The following is a 22,426-nucleotide window of genomic DNA, read 5'->3' as shown; positions in this document are numbered from 1 at the left end:
GACAGATAGATAATAAATCTTTTAAAATTAATATATAAATGTACAGTTCCGGCAAAAAGAAAGCTGTAATTTTTTTTCAAACACTGCAAATTGCATCTAAATTTAATGTAACTGTTTGAACAACGTATACCTCATTTAATTCGCCTTTTATTCCTCTATAATTTTACCTGTTCATATTCGACTTTTAATTGAAATATTCTAGTGTTGACGTCAATTTAAAAGAATTAACTTCAAATCTAGGAGGCAAAAAGAAAGTCCGCAGCAACTAATTCACTTAAAACCAGCTTCAATTATCGCCCCTAAATCAGTTTAAAATATCCACCAACAGGCAACAAAGCATCTCTAATCGTAATTGTTGTTGTTCCAGGTTAAACAACATAACATTTAGTCCATATGCCACGACTTTCTCTTAGTGATCATCAGGAGCTCATTAATCTCCACCTTTCTAGTTTATTCAATTGAGAAATCGGCTGCAGATTGAAATGTGATGAGAAAATGGTACGAAAGACTGTGCAAAAGCACCAAAACACCGGCAGTGTTCGTGATGCCCCTAAATCTGGTCGTACTAGAGTTACTTCTAACAGGGAAGACAATGCTATCAAGATTCGCATCCTAAGAACAGATTTGAAACGGCTTCCCAAATCCAACAACAGTGCAATATTGTTAAAAAGTGCTCTCTTTCTACTGTCAAGAACAGATTAAAAGAATTTAATTTGCGAGTATATGTTGGGAGACACAAGCCAATGATTTCTGTAAAGAACAGAAGGCGCCATCTGGACTTCGTCAGATGCAATGAAGATCATGACTCTTCATATTGGTCAAAAGTGCTTTTTAACGGCAAAAGCAAGTTCAATAGGCTAGACAGTGATGGTAGGCAGTATGTGCGTCGGAGGAAAGATGGAGAATTTAATCCTAGATGCTTAGTTTCAATGCTGCAAGGTGGTGGAGGTTCAGTTTTAGTGTGGGGCATTATTAGTAGCAATGGTCCAGGGCCTATAGTTCACTTGCAAGGTTGAATTAATTTGACCAAGTAAATTAATATTTTGACTGAACATTTTCTACCCTACTTTGGTTGGAATTTGGATGATAATCCCATCTTCATACAGGATAATGCTCCCATTAGCACAGCTGGAAATGTCAAGAGGTTCCTGGAAGAGCATGATATTCCGTGTTTGGATTGGCCTGCACAATTTCCAGACCTCAAACATATCGAAAATGTATGGCATTATATCAAGCAACAGCTACACAATGATAAAATTTCAAATTTGGAAGAACTTTGAACAAAAATTAAAGAAAAGTGGGATGCAGTCTAAGCTGCAGTCTAATTAAAGGAATTCCCAAAAGATTGTAGGCTGTCAAATTGCAGAAGGGCTATGCTACTAAATATTAACTAGTTCATTATGTTGCTGTTGTATTTGTGTTGCATTAATGTCCTAAAGTTACATTTAAATAACAATTTTCCATTGTGCGGAGTTTCTTTTTGCCTCCTCAATTTGAAGTTATTTTTTATATTGACGTAAACACTAGGATATTTCAATTAAAAGAAATATATGAACAGGTAAAATTATAGAATTATGGAGGAATAAAAGGCGAATCAATTGAGGTATAGACTGTTTAAACAGTTACATTAAATTTAGCTTAAATTTTAAGTTTTTGAAAAAATGACAAGCGCGGACTTTCTTTTTGCCACCTGTGTATATTTGCGCATGCATAGAGGGGCTTTTTAAGTAAATTTCCAATATTTCAATTCTAATGTCTTAGCAGCAATTTTAACAGCTAGAAAACAAATCGAATTTGTTCCACAGGTCCATTCAGCCAATTACAAGTACTAGAGATCTCCTCAGACGATAATGCACATACAAAAGTAGAGCCTGTAATGAAAATTAGCAAGGCCCGTTAACCGGCGTTGCCCGGTGGTAGCATGCATCCCCCCTTCCCGTTTGCCTATAGATAGATAGATAGATAGATAGATAGATAGATAGATTTCATTAAAAAAGATAGATAGATAGATAGATAGATAGATAGATAGATTTCATTAAAAAAAAAAATACATGGAAATTTCATAATGAAAATGTTAAGTGATAGATTGCAAAGATTTGAAATAAAGAGAAAATAATTGTGTGAGTATTTTAATTAATGCGCATTTATCACTCCCATTAACTTGATACACCGATAAACAAGTAAAACTCGAGTGTATTTTTTTTTTTTTTTTTTTTTATCCTGTCCTCTGTAGATTAACCGCCCTGGGTCAAGTTCACAAATTGCGTTTGTTATCGACACTGGATTTTCTTCAATTCGTATATTCTGTACTGGACTGATTACTACTTCAAGTGTCACACAAGAAGCCTACAAGAAAACAACATCATAAGTTGATGGTCAAAGTGCATTAACGAAGCAGGGTCGTTACTACTGAACTGACCTCCCTATGTCTTGGGGGGGGGGGGTGATAGTATGAGAATACGACACTAAATACGATCAAGTAGTTTGACCCGACGTAAAAAGGGTTGGTTTCCTTTCTTTCTTTGTAATTTTTTTTATCTTAAGCATTTTCGTTTTTGTTAAATTTTATATAAATAAAATTATGAGAAAACTTCTTGTGTGTGTGTGTGTGTGTGTGTGTGTGTGTGTGTGTGTTTTTTTTTTTTTTTTTTTTTTTTTTTTACAAAGGCGTCACCACATTATCAAGGCCCAGAGGCCACTCAAGGATAAGGGTTAAAGAGTGTACAGTAGAAATTGGTCAATATAGTAATCATTAGTAATGAAAATTTGGTAAATTTGATAACTTATATGGAACGGCTCATCAACAACTTATTTACTTTAGACTTGAACACAACCATATTGTAGTCAGCCGGAAAGCAGGAAAACGGAAGACAATTCCACAGGCGTGCAGTTCTAAGAAAGAAGCTTTGTTCATGGAATCTACGTTTAGGTTTAGGCACAGATAAAGAGTGGGGGAAATTATTGATAGTGTTTACAGCTAGACGAGTGTTTCTTGTGAAAGTTTGGCGAGGGGGGACCATAGATTGAAGCTCAGTTGAACACTTTCCATGAAAATAACGATACATCAGAGACAAACTCGCAACATCTCTTCTGTGAGATAGAGGTTGCAAGGAGGAGAAAAGGACATCTCCTACGAGGCTACGAAGTCTATTTTGAACTCTATCAAGGCAGGACAAGTCCTTTCTAGCAGCTCCTGCCCAGATGTGGCAACAGTATTCCATCCTTGGACGTACCTGGCTCTTATATAGGTAGAGAATAGCATCAGCAGTGAGATATCTACTGGATCGATAGAAAGATCCCACCATTTTTCCAGCGGCCTTGGCAACAGATTTGATATACGTGTTCCATTTAAGATCAGGAGTAATGGTCAAGCCCAGAAGCTTGTCAAAACTTGAGGCCTCCTGAAGACGAGAGCCATTCATTTCAATTGATGACAAATGTGAATTAGAATGTTGATGATGTAAAGAGAGAAGCTTGGTTTTAGATGCATTAAAAGTAACCAGCCACTCCTTTCCCCATTGTACTACGTGCTCAAGATCAGAGGAGAGAGAATTGGAGAGAACTTGGTCGTTTACTGTCTTAGATGTGCTACCATAAATGGTAGTGTCGTCAGCATAAATGTCTACAAATGATGTAAGGATATGATTTGGAAGATCATTAATGTAGATCAGGAAAAGAGTTGGGCCCAGGATGGATCCCTGAGGGACACCGGCATTAATACTGTGAGCTTCTGATTTTTGCCCCTCAACTACTACTCTTATGAACCTATCAGAGAGAAATGATTTAATAATTGAGAAGACTTTTCCAGCTATACCATAGCTAGCGATCTTATGAAGTAAACCTTTATGCCATACCCTATCAAAGGCTTTAGATATGTCAAGAGCAATTGCCCTAGAAAGATTGCCACCGTCGAGAGATTTGCTAATCCTATGCGATATAACTGTAAGGACATCTGCTGTAGATCTAGCAGAACGGAAACCATATTGAGTGTCACTAAGAAGGTCATTTTTGTTGAGATGTTTGATTACTTCTGTATTTAACACAGATTCTAGCAACTTACTCATGACGCACAGGAGACTTATTGGCCTGTACTGAGAGGGGGATGAGCGATCACCTGAATTCTTAAATACAGGGCATACTGATGAGATTTTCCAGGGAGATGGGAAACTATTCTCCTTAAGACAACGTTTAAACAGTTTTGTAAGTATGGGCGCTAATTCAGGTTGAAGTTTTTTGAGTACTATAATTGGAATACCGTCAGGGCCAGTTGCTTTACTCGAATCAAGGTTTTTGATTAGCTTCGCAACATCACATACAGATATACGTATATCACATAGCGTGTTTTCTGATACAGGAGGAAATATTGGGGGTTGGCGGTCTTGGTCACAAAGGGTAGAATTAGCTGCAAAGTTCTTGACAAAGAGTTTGGCTTTGTCAGATGCTGACGAGATTACCTCAGGTCCATTGATAATAGTTGGGATGGAGCACACGCTTCTGTTCAGGATTCTGTTTGCTATTTGCCAAAACTGGTGGGAACCAAGCCGCTGCTCAGCTACTTTGGACTTAACAGATTGAGCATACAACACTCTTGCGTTCCTTATTACTTTCTTACAATGGTTGCTGGCAGTCCTGAAAACGGCTTTAGTTTCCATACATCTATTACGTTTGAAGCAGTGGAAAAAGTGATTTCTGTGCGCAATGGCAGCAGCACATTCTGGAGAGAACCATGGCTGGCTGTTAGGTTTTTGCTGAAACTTTTTAGAGGGTATGAAATGGTCAATACCTACAATTAACCATTCAGTTAGGTCTAATACTATAGAGGACACATCCTTTTTAAACATGGAATGCAGAGGTAGATCAGATATAAATGTACGGAAGCTATCCCAGTCAGCCTTAGTGTATCGATATACTGTACGATGAAGAGGTACGTCTGGGGACTTATTATATTTCATTTTTATCTTGATTGATACAACAGAGTGGTCGGAAGATCCAAGAGGCGACAGAACAGAAACTGAACATAGTTCAGGGCAAGTTGTGAGAAAAAGGTCTAGTAGGCTCGCATACTGGCCGTCATTATCGGGCACACGGGTAGGTTCCTGAACAATCTGAGTGAGGTCATAGGCAATGGAGAAATCATGACAGAACCTCCCCTCATCATCGGTCTTGTTTGAGTGGGTCAACCATTCGACGTTGTGAACATTGAAGTCTCCACATATGTGAATGTTAGCTGAAGGATAAGTAGAAAGGACTTGGTCAATTTTCTCAGATATGCTTTGAAAGATAGTAACTCCGCTGTTGTGGGGGCGATAGAGAGTAAATATAAATGCAGTAGTGTGAGCTAAAGCAACCCGGAAGCACATATAGGGTAAGTTAGGATCTTCCCTGGAGATGTCCCTCCCACATGGAAAGCTATCTTTAATATAGGCACATATTCCATGCCCATGACGATCTTGGGGGTCAGTTTTAGAAGTTAAGTTAGAGTATCCTGAAATTGCAAACTCATCTAGGGAAATAGCCTGTCCAATGCCAGTTTCACTTAAAAATAAAAGGTCTGGTTTAGTCTCCTGTAATTGGGTTTCAACCTCTGGAAGGTTAGAACGAAGACCCCTGATGTTGGAGAAGGAGACATGGTAGTAGGGGTCTACGTTGGAAGTTGGAGAACCGGGTTTAATCGTGTATTTTTTCTTGAAACTTGTCATGATGAAATTTTGGAATTTGTGGACTAGGTCGACAGATTTACTTAGAGCAGGACAGAGAGGGGAAATTAGGAGAGAAAAAGAAACGAAGAATTTTTTTTTTTGTTTGTAGCTAATGATAAGGTAAAGCCGTAACAATTACCCACTAGTATGGCATCGAGAGGCCCCACCAGAAGCTACTGCATGGTCCAGAATCCATTCACCAAATGGCAATACAGCAGCCCCAGTACTTTGCACCTGCTGATAGGACAGCCTCCTTAGTGGTTAATCCAAGGTTCGGGTCCCTGACTATCAGGCGGATAACGTCAGCCCAGACAAAACGTTTACCTCCAGCACCCTTACTAGTGACATGGCTACAAGGATAGACATAGAAACAGAAAATTTCCGCCATCTCAGCAAACTGTTCGCAAAAATACTGCCAACCTAGAAAACAGCTTTTTCTTCTCCCTTTGTCCGAAAAATCACTCATTTAAAAAATGAAGACTGAGGGACAAATAAGAAGAAGCGAGAGTAACAGGAGCTGCCGATAACGCATCCACAATGCGTTTTCTACTCTCTCTGTGTGTGTGTGTGTGTGGGGGGGTGTTCTTCCCTTTGTGTGCTTTACACGTTTTTAACAAGCAGGTCAGCCCAGCTTTGCTCGGGCCCTATATACTGTTCATAACTTTATGTGCGTACACACACACACAAAAGTGAAAGTGTTTGTCTGTGTGTCTGTGTACATTTCCCTACGCAATAACTCTGTCAGTCTTCATATATATATATATATATATATATATATATATATATATATATATATATATATATATATATATATATATTAAAAATAATATATATATACCGCTCCCCATGTGGGGGTGCCAAATTGGTTAAAGGGAAAATTATTCCCAACTTGCATTTAGGTAAAAATGCACTTTCGTAAATAATTGAATTCATTCAAAACATATCGCTAAAACCAAAACAAACAACATCTAAGTAAATCGCGATATATCCAGACAGTCGTGCGAGATGAGTCAGTGGTAAGGGGTTTAGGCTCATTACCATGGAGTCCCGATTTCGAATCTCGCTAGATTCAGCCACTCTGATGAGTCGTAGACGACGAAACACGTGTCAGTGTATAATTATATTTTAAAAATAATATATATATCGCTCCTCCTCATGTGGGGATACCAAATTGGTTAAAGCGAAAATTATTCCCAACTCGCATTTAGGTAAAAATGCACTTTCGTAAATAATTTAATTCATTCAAAACATATCACTAAAACCAAAACAAACAACATCTATATTCATATATATATATATATATATATATATATATATATATATATATATATATATATATATATATATATATATATGAATATATATATATATATATATATATATATATATATATATATATATATATATATATATATATATATATATATATATATATAAATTTGATTCAGGAATCTTAAGTAGGATAATCCTCAGTGTGATTTTGGTCTTATTGTGAATGAGAACCCTAGCTAGGATAGCATAGACTAACAAAAGGTACAGGATGACCATAGACCATCCTCAATTTTTTAGTGACTCTGTGCCTAATTTTTTGTTTTGTTTTGTGTTCTACATTTCAAGAGAATAAAAAATACGTAATTCAAATATACAATAAATAAATTAATGTTACCATAGTTAATAAAAGTTGCTTTTGTACGTACTCGGCTAATTTTTTTGTATTTTTAATGCTCTTTTTTTTTTTTTTTAATCTTAAATATTCGTTTTTTACGAGCGGTTTTGCAAACAAGATGGCGATCTAGAGTCTTCTTTATGGGAAAAAAACTTGCCGCCATATTGAACGTTAAATAGGTCGTAAAAATCGAATATTTGAAATTAAAAAAGAGCATTCTACTTTAAAACACACAAAAAAAAATGAGCCGGGTAGATACAAAAATAACTTTTATTGGTTATGGCAACATTTATTTGTTTTATGTTTGAATATTTCCCCTTTTTTATTTTTATTTTTTCATTCGTTTGTTTCTCTATTAAATCCCCGAAATGTTTATAAAATAATTCTGAATACGGTTGATACATATTTTAGTTTCAATTCAGAATTCAAAATATTTAAAAATAACAAAAATACAGACAATTTTTTATGATGTATGTCACAAAGTGAAAATGCCATATTCCAAAATTCACGTAAATTGGTCAATTGTTTTTTTGTTTTTTTTTTTTCTTTTTGGCTAAAAAAAAAATCAAATATTATGAGGAAGCGAGAACTGTCGCGCTCAGCCGTATTTAAAAGTCATTATTTGTTACCTTCCGCTTAACAACCCCTCCAGAAATAGAGATCAAAATAATCCTTGTAATGATTACGATTTGCTATTAATCGCTAAAAATTGTAAAAGCTGATTTTCTATACACACATGAACAATTTACTCGAATTTTGGAATATGGCATTTTCGTTCCGCGACGGATAGGTTTTTCTGTATTTTTTTTATTCTGGATTTTTAAATTCTGGACTCGCTCTCAAATATTTATCACACAATTTGTCAAGTGATCCCGGTTTCGTTCTTTAACACTATAAAATTGGAATAAATTAAAAGAAACTCTCTCTCTCTCTCTCTCTCTCTCTCTCTCTCTCTCTCTCTCTCTCTCTCTCTCTCTCTCTCTCTCTCTCTCTCTCTACTAATAACTTTTTAATACTGCTTTGATTGTGAAGAAAATAATTTTAAATTTTGAAATGAAACTGATTTAGTAATACATTTCATCGTCTGATCACAGCGTTCGGCTAAATTACGGGAACGCTTCGGAAGATATTACATGTTTTCGCCTCGTGCGTCGCGTGTCAAAACAAATGTCAGAAAATTTGTTGTTAATAATAATTCAATTTGGATTTGACACTTCAGACTTGCCGTTGTCGTCTGGTTATTTTTATTTGTTTTGTTTATGCTTTTGACAAGCCGAAGGAGACGCAATATTTGAGTTGTCCGCAATACTCTAAATTTAAGGTACGCCCCCCCCCCCGCGCGAAAATGGAGAGGGCCTGGTAGTGGGGGGGGGTCAAACAACAGGGAAGACAGTTAAAATGTCTTCTTCAGAAAACTTTGATCAGACGAAAAAAAAAGAAAAAAGAAAAGAAAAGAAAAAAAAAGAAAAGAAAGAAAAGAAAACGTAACCTACTTTTATTATTCGTATTATTTTTATTCTTGGGAATACTGTTCTCATCTTGAGGGTTATTTTCACGTTTCGGTCGATGTAACTTCCGACCTACCTCGGGTATATATTGCCGAACTCGAGAATCTTTCTGTCAAACTCGGGAATCTGTATTTAATCCACGGGGGGGGGGGGGTATGCTCTCCCTCCATCAGCTAAGATTGGCTAGACGTCCCAAATAATTCGCTATTGTATTTTTGAGTGTCGCCCGCACCGAGGACTGAATCTTCAACAGATAGAAAAGTGTAATTTTACAACTGAATTTTATCAAGTACTTTATCCACTACGCTCCGAACAGTTCTAGTATGAATTTTACGAGCCTTAAAGTTTAAATTAATTATTTACTTTTTAATAGACATTTCAAAATGGGTGACACTTGGTGGGGGGGGGGCGTGAATTAAAAAAAAAACGTTTGTCTAAAATATTATATTCGATTTATTGGAAAGAACATAAAATTTCACATTGACCCTGAAAATATCGTAAAAATTGAATCAATAGAAAAATTTTGATAGATTTTTAAAGTTTAAAAATTGAAAAATATTGAGTTCGGAAAATTCATTACTGTTTTTAAAAAAAAAAAAAAAATATTTCTATTACTTTTAAAACAACTGTAATAGTTTATTTTGGAAGTATAATCCATAAAGAAAATAAATAACCCACTTTTAACAGAGAAATTCCAAGATTTTTATATTGTATTCGCAGTTTCGTGTTAGGGGTGTCAAAAATTCCTACAAAAATTCTGATACCGCTAGCCTTAAACCTATTTAGCTTTCTAGATGTACGAGGAGCATTCCGAAAGTATTTTTTTATTCCGCCTGAATGGATCAGAGGGATTGCAAATTACATTGTTATGATGACTGAACTTGCGCATTCGTGACCTGAAAGTTTCATCTCTCTGTTGCAGATATTGACAGTGTAAGACTCTAAGAAAGCAATCCTGATCATGGACGTTGGTCAGAAGCAAGAGGTGCGTTATTGAATTCCTGGCAAAGACGCATTGATAATGGTAGTGACTATGTAGAAAAATTAATACTGGAGCATAGAAGGTCGCTCGTTTTGATGATACCATTCACGTCTTCGTAGCTCTTCAACATGTTTTTTTTTTTTAAGGAGGCTTTCTTTTTGGAACAACCCTCCTATGACACAGCGCGCTCCAGACGCCTACGCATAGCCATCGTTCATCGCTAGCAAAAGTGCATTAAGAATGGTGGTGACTATGAAGACAAATAAATTCTGGGGCGAAAAAAGTCGTTCGTTTTGATTGTACCATTCCCGTTTTCGTAGCTCTTCGACTTCTTGAGTTAAAAAAAAAATAGGAGGCTTTACGTTTGGGGCGACCTCCTTATATTCCTATTACTTATTTTTGTATATCGTTATTTATCATTACATTCATAAAATGTAGAAACCTACTTTTCGTATTATTTGGATTCATCGGACTACTGTTCTCATCTTGAGTGTGATTTTCACAACGTTCCGGTCGATGTAACCTCCGACCTCCTTCGTGAATGTTTCTGACTAACTCGGAGATTTGGACAGAATTATTTACTTCACGAGGGTAGCGTGCTCTTGTTCCGTTAACCATGACTGAATAGAGGTCCTAAATAATTCGCAATTATATTTTTCGGTCGCCAACACTGAGGATTGAACCGTCAACCTTCAGGAGAATATCATTTTTTTCCAAGTGATTTTTCCAAGTACTTTAACCACTGCACTAATCCTCATCTCAAACATTCAGAAAATGTAAAAACCTATTTTTATTAATTAGATAATTTAAAAAGAAAACACTTGTTACTCATATACAAGCCTATCTCCTATTGGCGTTCGGAAAAGACGAATGAAAGTGAACGTTTTGTCTTTGTTAAAATCCTTTAAAATCTCTTTTCAATTGAATTGATTACCTGCAATAGTTGTTGCTGTCTTGCTTCTCACTGTGCACGCTCCAGACAAAGCATGAAGCCACTTCATGTAAAGAGCTAATAAAAACGAAAGAGGACCATCGCAAAGGCACTACTGGCCTCAGTCTTGATAAGACCATCTCTATAGGTAGGAGGAAAACAGTCGGCAGGACAAGCTTGCAGTTATTGGGGAAACAAAAGCTACTGGTTTAGGAAGCCGTATTACAATGAGGTATCCAAACAGCGAATGGATGGAGACCATTACATTAAATGGTGGGAGCAGGCGGATGTCATAAATGATTAAGAAAGCGAGAGAATGTGGAAAATAGAGAGGAAAAGAAATGTAACAAAGCGCGGACGCGCGTATGGCATCTGCATGCAAATGACCGAGCCATGTGCGAGATGACGTCACGGCAAGGAGACAAGATTATAAAAAGAAGGATGTGTGAGCAAACCGATGATCACGATCATGTTAAAGAGACAGGAGAGATAGATTTGTTAAACACATGGGCCGAGAGCGACAAGTTTGAACAAGAGACAAGGCATTATTCTGAAAAGTACCTGTAAATAAATGTCTACTGTTTCAAAGGAAAAAAACTGAATCGAGTTCTTCCTTGTCTTGATTTCTTGGCGACGGTGTCTACATGTAAGCATGTGTAACGTCATAGGAAGGGAGGAAGAAACGGAGAGGATCTATTATGACCATATAATGAGTTTTCTCTTGTCATCTATAAATATAAAAGCGAAAATGTTTGTGAGTGTGTGCGTTTTCGTGTATGTCCAAGAAAGGCTTTTTTTCCGAGAAGCGATCGGTCGCCTCACAACTTCCTAAAACTTTTTATATCGTGCCTAAATGATAATATCTACGAGTTAACAACCGGGGTCGCTTGTCTATTTAATTTGCCTGACTTTGAAAAGATAATATTCAACAATTTTTGATCGCTGCATGTGCATAAAGCTTTTTTCGTATAAAAATTTTTTTTAAAAAAAAAGAACAGACTCGCGGTCAATAAAACACTGTTCCGCACTCAAAGTTGACGTCATTAAGTCGTCAAAAATGGGCACCTGCCAAGTCATACGTTTTTTTTTTTTCTTCACACTTTATTATTTTCCAACTGTGCGTCAAGGCTTCGTTTTTTTTTTAAACAAACAATGATTTTTGTTTTCATTTACCCAAAAACACACACACCTACAAACACCCGGGCAACGCCGGGTACCCCCGCTAGTCTATAATATAAATCTCACCTGTCTGTTTAAATGTATGTATGTATGTATGTATGTATGTATATCTCGCAATAACTTTCAACAGAGGCGACGGATTTTCACAAGATTGATATCATTTTGAAGCTCAGCCCTTCGGACAACAAATATCGAAAAATTGGCCAAAAATATTAATTTCTTCACCCTCAACTGGGCACTTTTCTACAGAGAGAGTCGTTTTTTTTTTGCTGACATTTTTTGCAAGTCATTCAACCCTCGCGCCCACGACTTTGCACAAAAGGCGTTATTTTGATGGCCGGTAACATCACAACTACGGTAGGCACATCGGTAAGACAGTTTTTTTTTTCACCTCTTTTTCCTCTGGCACGTTACGAGTTCGAACCTGCTTATTATTCCTTTTTTTTATTTTGCGCAATTTTCCTTTTTTTCTATCTCTCAACCAACATTCTTACACACACCTCCACTTTCTTTTTCGCCTTCGCGTCACGGGTTCGAGCCTGCCTGCCTGCCTGTCTGCTACAACTTTTTTTTTTTTTGCTCAACACACACCTCCAAACATCCGAGCCACGCCAGGTACCCAGGCTAGTTTTGTAATAAACCCTCTCTCCTCGCCCGCTTCCCTTTTCTCCCCCCCTCCCACACTCTCTCTCTCTCTCTCTCTCTCTCTCTCTCTCTCTCTCTCTCTCTCTCTTCCACTTTCCCCTCGCTCTTTGAATTATTAACATTCCACCCTGCTACTTTTATCACTTGACCTTCATTTGTAACAGAGCCGTTGATGCGTATATAACAGCAATGGAATTGCATTATGCAAATGACCAAGCCATGGCGCGAGGATTTTTTTTTTTACAATGGGTGACCACTTATCAAAGCCCGAAGGCCACTTGAAGATAAGGATTAATGAGTGTACAGTAGTTATACAGAAAACAATGTAGTAATCGTAAGTAGTTGGAATTTGGTATAATTTGATTATTCAAGAGGACAGTTTAGCAAGAACTTCTTTACATTGAACTTAAAGATCATCATATTCTAGTCAGTTGGAAAGCAGACTAGCGGAACAGAGTTTTACAGGCGGACGATTCTAGGAAAGAAGCTTTGTTCATGTAATCCACGTTTAGATTTAAGCACAGATAGAGAGTGAGGGAAATTGTTGATAGTGGTTGTAGTTAGACGAGAAATTCTGACAATGGGGGACCATAGATTGGAGCTCAGACGAACAGTCACCATGAAAATAAAGATAAAGCAGACACAGGCTAGCAAAGTTTTTTTCTGTGGGAAAGAGGTATTAGAGAAGAGAAAAGGGCATCACCTACCAGGTTTCAAAGCTGGTTTTGAACTCTGTCAAGGCAGGATAAGGTGCTTCAAGCAACTTATCCTGCCCAGATGGACGTACTTGGCTCTTATACAGGTAGAGGATTGCATCAGAAGTGAGATATCTACTGGATCAGTACAATGATCCAATTATTTTTCCAGCAACCTTAACAATGGATTTGATGTATGTGCTCCATTTCAGATCAGGGGTGAAGGTCAAGCCCAGAAGGTTGTCAAAGCATGGTGCATCCCTAAATGCATTCAAATTAACCAGCCACCTTTTCCCCATTGCATCATGTGCTCAAGATCAGAAAAGAGAGAATCTAAAAGATCTCAGCCATTACCGGCCTTTGAAGTGTTGCTGTAGATGCTAGTGTTTAAAGTGATTTAGGAGATCATTGATGAAGATCAGGAGGAAAGTATGGCCCAGAATGGAACGTTGAGTGACGCCAGTGTCAATACTATGAACTTCTGATTTCTACCCATCAACCACTACTCTTAAAAACCTATCAGAGAGAAATGATTTATTAACTGAGAGGACATTTCCAGTAATTCTGTAGCCGGAGATCTTGTGAAGCAGACCTTGATATGTCAAGAGCTATTGCTCTAGAAATCAAGCTCCCATCAAGAGATTAACTAATCCTGTGTCATATAACAGTTAGTACATCAACTGTAGATCTAGCAGAATGGAAATCATATTGCATGTTGTTGAGTAGGTTGTTTTTGCTGAGGTGTTTGACTACTTCTCTATTTAACACAGATTCCAACAGTTTACTCATGACATACAGGAGACTTATCGGTCTGTACTGAGAGGCAGATGATTGCTCTTCTGAATTTTTAAATATGGAGTAGACTAATGGGGTTTTCCAGGGTGTTGGGAAGCATTTTTCCTTAAGACACGGTTTAAACAGCTTTGTAAGTATGGGAGATAGTTCTGATTGAAGCCTTTTTAGCACTGTGATTAGAATACGACCAGGGCTAGTTGCTTTACTGGAGTCAAGGTTTTCAATAAGCTTGACAACATTACGCACATATCTTTGTATGTCACATGGTGTGTTTCCGGTCACAGGAGGAAATACAGGGAGAGTACACTGCCCTAATCACAAAGGGTAGAATTTGCTGCAAAGTTCTTAGCAAAGAGTTTGGCTTTGTCAGATGCTGATGAGATTACCTCAGGTCCATTAATAATGATTGGGGCAGAAGACACTCCTCTGTTCAGGACCCTGTTTGTTAACAACTAATACTCATGAAAACTGAGCCGCTGCTCAGCAACTTTGAATTTGACAGACTGAGCATACAACTCTTTTGCATTCTTGATTACTCTTTTACAGTGGTGGTCCTGGATATGACCTTAAACTATATCCAGTGGTGAGGCCCCAGCTTGCGGGCTTTGGGGAGTGTGGAGCCACCCTTTAATTGCCATTGCTCCCAGGTCCACTCTGACCCGGAGTGGTAGTACCTGTTAGGGTCCCAACTATGGGTTAAATAGAAAATGATTTGAAAACAACAAATATATTCTATTAAAAAATTTTCTTCAAAATCTTTGGATTCGGCATTAAATAACCCGAAAAGGGTTGATATGCTGTAAAAAAAAAACAACCAACCAACCAATCTAGATTTAGATAGTTACAATGGTTGCTGGCAGACTCATGTGCAGCTTTAGCTTCATATCTATCTCATGGAAAGCAATGGAAAAAGTGATTTCTATGTACAATGGCAGCGGCACATTCCGGAGAGAATCACTCTTGGCTGTTTGGTTTTTATCAGAATTTCTTGGAGGGTATGAAGTGGTCTATGCCAGAAATTAACCATTCAGTTAGGTCTGATACTATGCAGGACATGTTTATTTTAAACATGGAATGCAGAGGTAAATCTGACATAAATATTTGGAAGCTCTCCCAGTCAGCCATAGTGTAACAATATGGAGAGGTACATCTGAGGACTTATTACATTTTAATTTTATCTTAACTGAAACAAACAAATGGTCAAAAGATCCTAGTGGAGACAGAATGGAGGATGAGCACAGTTCTGGGCAAGTTGTAAGAAAATGGTCGAGGAAACTTGCATAATGTCTGTTGGGCACGCGGGTAGGTTCGTGAATAATGCGTTAGGTCATAGCCAATAGAGAAATCATGACAAAACCTCCCCTCATCATCCATTTTGCTTGAGTTGGTTAGCCATTCAATATTATGAACCTTGAAGTCTCTACAGATGTGTATGTTGGCCGAGAGATGAGCAGATAGGATGTTGTCAATTTTCTCAGAGATACTCTCAATGATAGTAACTCTACTGTTATGGAGCGATAGAGGGCAAATATGAACGCGATGTTGCGAGCAAATGCTACTTTTAAGCACATATAAGGCAAATTAGAATCTTCTCTGAAGTCCTTACCACATAGAAAGTCATCTTTTATGTATGCACATATACCATGCCCATGATGGGGGTCAGATTTTCATGTCAGGCTAAAGGATATTCTAGTATCCTTTAATCACAAACTCATTTGGAAGGTTGGAACGTAGATCTCTAATGTTGGAAAAGGAGACCTGGTAATGGGGAGTCTACATTGGGAGTTGGAGTTCTGGGTTTAAACTTGTGTTGTTTCTTGAGATTTTTATGTTGGGATATGGAGATATGTAGAAGAGGTCGGCAGAGTTGTTTGAGCAGAGCAGAGAGGGAAAGAAAAGGAGCAAAAGAAATGGAATTTTTATTTTTTTTATTTATTAATTGTTCATGAAAAGGTAAAGCCGTAACTAACCACTAAGAAACCCCACCAGAATCCCTTTACCAAATAGCAATACAGCAGCTTCAGTACTCTGCACCTGCTGATCTTCCTTAGGGGTTAATCCAAGGTTCGGGTCCCTGACTATCATGCGGATAACGTCTGCCTAGGTTAAACGTTTACCTCCAGCACCCTTATTAGTGACATTGCCACAAGGATAGAAATAGGATGAGAAAGTAAAAACATCTCTTAAGCTCAGCAAAAAGACTGCCAACCTAATAAACAGCTTTTTCTTCCCCTTTTGTCAGAAGCATCACTCATTGTAAGCAAGGACTGAGAGACAAAATTGGAGAAGCGAGAGTTAGTGGGCTGCCGAGAACGATTTCTACACAGTGTGATGGTGAAATTTGACCAGTGAGAGTTGAAGATATGTGTTGCATGAAGAGAAATTATATGAAAATGATAAGATGGATGTGTACTGTGAATATTAAAGAAAGGCTTAGATTGGATGACCTCAAAGTAAGATAAACTTTGGACAGAATAGGGGGATCTGTGCAGAGCAAGCTTGATGGTATTGCCACATTAAAAGAGTTTTTGGGTTAGTAGATATAGAACAGTTGAGGTATCAGGTTTAGTTTACAGGCAAAAGCCTAGCAAAACATGTGATGAAGTGATAAAAATGGACTAGAGGGTATGAGGTATAAATAAAGAGATATGCAGAGATAGGTTAATTTGGCAGTTACTTTAGATAGTTAATAATATAGATTTAAATAGTTAATAATATTAATTTAGATAGTTAATAATATAGATTTAGATAGTTAATAATAGAGATTTATATAGTTAATAATATTAATTTAGATAGTTAATAATATAGATTAAGATAGTTGATGATATAGATTTAGATAGTTAATGATATAGATTTAGATAGTTAATACTATTGATTTAGATAGTTAATGATATTGATTTAGATAGTTAATAATATTGATTTAGATAGTTAATAATATTGATTTAGATAGTTAATAATATTGATTTAGATAGTTAATGATATAGATTTAGATAGTTAATGATATAGATTTAGATAGTTAATGATATAGATTTAGATAGTTAATAATATAGATTTAGATAGTTAATAATATAGATTTAGATAGTTAATGATATAGATTTAGATAGTTAATGATATAGATTTAGATAGTTAATGATATAGATTTAGATAGTTAATACTATTGATTTAGATAGTTAATACTATTGATTTAGATAGTTAATACTATTGATTTAGATAGTTAATAATATTGATTTAGATAGTTAATAATATAGATTTAGATAGTTAATAATATAGATTTAGATAGTTAATAATATATATTTAGATAGTTAATAATATTAATTTAGATAGGTAATAATATCAATTTAGATAGGTAATAATATTAATTAAGATAGGTAATAATATTAATTTAGATAGTTAATAATATAGATTTAGATAGTTAATAATTTTGATAGTTAATAATATAGATTACGATAGTTAATAATATTGATTTTGATAGTTAATAATATTGATTTTGATAGTTAATAATATTGATTTTGATAGTTAATAATATAGATTTAGATAGTTAATAATATTGATTTTGATAGTTAATAATATAGATTTAGATAGTTAATAATATTAACAACTGAGGGAAAGTCTTGGCATGTTCTGATTCTAGAGTTTATTTTACTAGAGCAGGGCGGGAAGTATTTTGCTTTAATTGGGTAACGTTCAGTTTGTTCCTAGGAGGCCATCTTCTTAAGGGTGAGACATGTGCTGATCGTCTGAGGTGATTCTATAGAAAAATGTCAACAGATCCGTTATTGACTATTTTTGTACCCTTTCAGAGTCCCCACTGGGAAGGGTTAGTTCTTCTTCTCCTCCATGTTGAATTGACTTCATGTATTGCGTGCATGTGTTGCGTGCATGTGTTGCGTGCATGTATTGCGTGCATGTGTTGCATTTTGAAGTTGGAAAAACTTTATAGGCCGACTCCCCAAAGCCCACCGATGGAATCGATAATAAAATTCACAATCCTTTCTACAATTCAACCATATTTGGTACAAATATACTTTCGTCTATGCTTGACTTGTCCATCAAGTTTCCATCATGAATCTCCAACAGTCTTTCTTTTATCATTATTAATGATATGCTCCAAATGTACACATCTGTGTTGGTCAATACTAAGCCATACCTAGAGGATGTTAAGATGTTTAGGGCAGTTTATGGCAGACGAAAAGGCATAATGACAGATGCTCAGTAGTTGCATCAAGATGGGACAACTCCTCATCCTTCAAATGATTCGTACGAATGGCTGCAGACACACTATGATCATCTTATAGGTACGAGGTGTGTTGAGCATATATATGCACATTCGATATCTTATGTGGAATAAGAACAGAAATTATTTGTATTTACAACTGTGTAATTTATTTAAGCACGAAGAAACATTTATACATTTTTTTTTTTTTTACAGACAATAGCTTTTGGTGAAAAATACATAAAATATATGTGTACATGCATACATGCGTGTCGTTGACCTTTGCAGATCAAGTGTGAACGGAAATTAATATTTTGTTTAAAGTTGCTACGGAGGTAATTCATGCTTGTAGAGTTTGTTTGTTCATTGTTTGCAATGTTTGGGACTTACCGCGATAAGGTTGGAATGTCGCGAAAGTTCATTACATTTCAGCATCGGTTTTCATGTGTAAGACATACTTAGAACGCATGGCGCACGTGTCCTAATCGTCTATTACTTGAGCAAAGAAAAAGGAAGGAAAAAGAGGGAAGGAAGAAGAGAGGGAGAAAGAGAAGGAAAAGGGGAAATTCATGTCGCCCCTTATCTGCCAGAGACGAGGTCAAATGGGGCGATAATTGCCTATTGTTTCCCATTTTACAATTTGGCCGAAGCTTTTACACTGGTATATCTCCATAGGTGTGACCATGAATGGGCTTCACACTCACCGAATCTTAGCACCCATATTTTATCTGTGAGATTATTTCAAAGATAATGTCTCTCAAAACAATCTCTAAACGATTTCTGAAGAGGTTTATAAAAGCCTAAGCCAGCGCAGGTGCAAGTGAAAGTGTCTTAGAGTTATCAACAACTAGCTTGCAGCCCAGCGTTGCCCGGTCGTACAATACACTTAAACATGATATTTTAATTTACGTAGATTGCATATGTAGTACAGCACAATCACGTTGACACACCAGCTCTCACCATATCACAGAAGTTAAGCAACGTTGAGTCTAGCCAGTACCAGATGGGTGACCATTTAGGAAGGCTAGGAGCTGTATGTACCTTCTGAGAAGATTGGGCATAGAACCAGCACCCTCACCCCGAAAAAATAACTTTAAAGTATCTAAAAAAGTTGTGGATGGCCTATGCCCTTCCAGGGTCTCAAGGCGATGGATGGATGGAGATTGCATATGTATTATTATAGAATCAATGCTCTATTGATTATTTTATATTACAAGGAATAATTTGCCCCGTTGAACTAATTCGCAACAAAATAAAAAAAAATAATAAATAATAACGATAATGTCGTTCATCAAATTACATCTGTGTTTGTTTACAGTATCATGTCAGCTGATATTTGGATTTGATGCTGAATGCTCTGGAAAACTTACTTCTGACCGACGTTTAGTTTTAAAATATGCAAACGAAAATGATTTGCGCGATTTTAAATGGTAAAATTTTATTGTAAGGAATTGAACTCATGAATAAGAAAAAAAAATGAAATAAAATGGTGAGGCACATCCAGGCTTGAACAAGGGATCATTCAATTTGTAGACGAATGCAGCATCACTAAGTTATATCTCCAGATTATAATAAATATGTTTCTTTTAAGAAGAAATGGTTTGCTAAATTCTTATTATCTCCCTTGTTAGTGTAACGTAAAATATTCCCCTGCAAAAAAATTATTCGGTTTTATCTATAAGAGAGAAAAGCTATTTTAAAGATCGGATTTTTTCGATTTTCGATACTTATCAGATAAATTTCTGTACAAAACATATCTAAGAACACTGCCAGACATATAAATTAGCTTAGTGTGAAATTTGCAAAAGATAGGCTCAGCCGTTTCGGAACGTACGGGGAAGGAACTCCCACACACACAGTGACTTTTATATAATAGAGATTTTGCATGCTGTATCTCACCATTCAGCGGTGATTAAAAAAAAAACTGTTGGGGTTCCATGATGGAAACTTAGTGGGCAAGACATACATAGACTAAATTTTATTTTTACCAAATATGATTGGATTAAGGGACGGATCGTGAATTAACGATTCCAGTATTTTCATTAATTGTCACCATCAATTTACGTCCTCATTTCACTGCAGACTGAAGGTCAGATCCTAAAGTTTTGGACATTACCTTGGATCGCCGTGCATTCATTTTCCCCTTATGTCTGAAATCAGGGAGTTGCAAAGATGGGACAGCTAGGAGTGCCCGAACACCTGCCCCTTTTACTCCTGTTTTAAAAGTGTCCTTTTAAGAGGAACATATTATAGGCCTGTGCCCCCACCATTACTATATTTTTGCCGTTTTTTCACTTGGACACCTTACCTAAAAAGTTCTCTGTCTGGAATAAAGCATGTTGTCTTCAGCAAATATACCCATCTCTGACACAATTTCATTAAGGAGGTTGTTTATTATTTATTCTGTACCAAATAAAGTTGGATTGCGAAAAGGATCGTGAATTATATTAACGATTCAATTGTTGGCATTGCGGTGGGAGCGGGGGGGATTGTATATATAACAAACTCAACCCCAACGTCCATTAGGTGTGTCAGAAATTTCGTGAAAATAGTGAATAATTCCACCCCATCTTTCCAAGCTTATAACTCCTCGAAAAATGTAATTCAAGCCTTAATTTTTTTTTCAATTAAAGGAGCAAGGACCAAGGTTTCATTAAAATAAAATAAAAATAAAAAAAACAACGTGGTTTTTTTGTTTTTTTTTTAAGTTTTAAACTTCGGACTTTACAGGTAAATTTCTAAAAAACAGTACTTTTTTTGTTTTAAATTTGAATATATTATTTATTGACCTTTTCTCTTCAATTTGTGATATATAAGACTTTGGTACATAAATTAATTATTTACTTTTTAATAGACATTTCAAAATGGGAGGCGTGAATTATTCGACCCCCCCCCCTGTCTTTCCAAGCTTATAACTCATCGAAAAATGTAATTCAAGCCCTAATTTTTTTTCAATTAAAGGAACAAGGACCAAGGTTCCATTAAAAAAAAAGACAAAAGAAATAACGTGGTTTAAAAAAAAGGTTTTAAACTTCAAACTTTACAGGTAAAATTCTAAAAAACACTACGTTTTTTTTTGTTTCAAATTTGAATATATTATTTATTAACCTTTTGTCTTCAATTTGTGAGTAAATTAATTATTTACTTTTGATTAGACACTTGAAAATGGGGGGCGTGAATTTAAAAAAAAACGTTTGTTTAAAATATTATATTCGGTTTATTGGAAAGAACATAAAATTTCACATTGACCCTGAAAATATCGTAAAATTAGAATCAATAGAAAAATTTTGATAGATTTTTAAAGTTTAAAAATTGAAACATATTGAGTTCGGAAAATTCATTACTGGTTTTAAAAAAAATATATTTCTATTACTTTTAAAACAACTTTAATAGTTTATTTTGGAAGTATAATCCATAAAGAAAATAAACAACCCACGTTTAACAGAGAAATTACGAGATTTTTATATTTTATTCGCAGTTTCGTGTTAGGGGTGTCAAAAATTCCTACAAAAATTCTGATACACCTAGTAGTCCATTAATCATTAAATTTAAGAAATAAATGGAATGGGTTTTGTACAAAAGAATGCGTACACGCTGCGGGCACATGTCAAAATTACCAAGATCATGTTGTAAACGGATATGACATTTGTCAACGCAACTCGATCCGAATATTTGAAAAGTGTCTGAAAACAGAAAACTGAAGTTTCAACTTTGGTCGAATTTTGGGTTGTAAACTTCAAAACTTTGTATTGTCAGTTGGCAGGTTTTGTTTTCAAATAAATAAAATAATAAATTTAGGACGTGTTTGTCACGAGTTAAGTAAATAAAATACATACCTCCCAACCTCTCTCAGTCTCTTTCTCTCTCCCTCTCTATACCTTTATCTTTCCTTCTCTATACCTTTCTCTGTCTCTGTCTCTCTATCAATATATCTCTATCTCGCTCGCTCTCTATTTATCTATCACCACTTCTCTTTCTCTCTCTCTCTCTCTCTCTCTCTCTCTCTCTCTCTCTCTCTCTCTCTCTCTCTCTATTTATCTATCACCACTTCTCTTTTTCTATCTCTCTCTATATTTATCTATCACCACCTCTCTTTCTATCTCTCTCTCTCTA

General features: G+C 36.0%; 1 long non-coding RNA gene across 1 annotated transcript in view; it reads left to right on the top strand.

Annotated features, from left to right (window-relative positions):
• Window positions 1-2,237: 2,237 nt before the first annotated feature.
• Window positions 2,238-22,426, top strand: part of LOC145296871 (uncharacterized) — a 35,326-nt gene continuing 15,137 nt past the window's right edge. Inside the window, exon 1 of the long non-coding RNA XR_013870057.1 lies at window positions 2,238-2,503. This is a non-coding gene — a long non-coding RNA (uncharacterized LOC145296871). The remainder of the gene's footprint in view (window positions 2,504-22,426) is intronic.

Source organism: Euprymna scolopes, chromosome 17, assembly GCF_053919585.1.
Source record: "Euprymna scolopes isolate OS-2025 chromosome 17, ASM5391958v1, whole genome shotgun sequence".
NCBI lineage: Eukaryota > Metazoa > Mollusca > Cephalopoda > Sepiida > Sepiolidae > Euprymna > Euprymna scolopes.
Note: the sequence above shows the minus strand (reverse complement) of the source record. Positions and strands in the feature narration are given on the sequence as shown.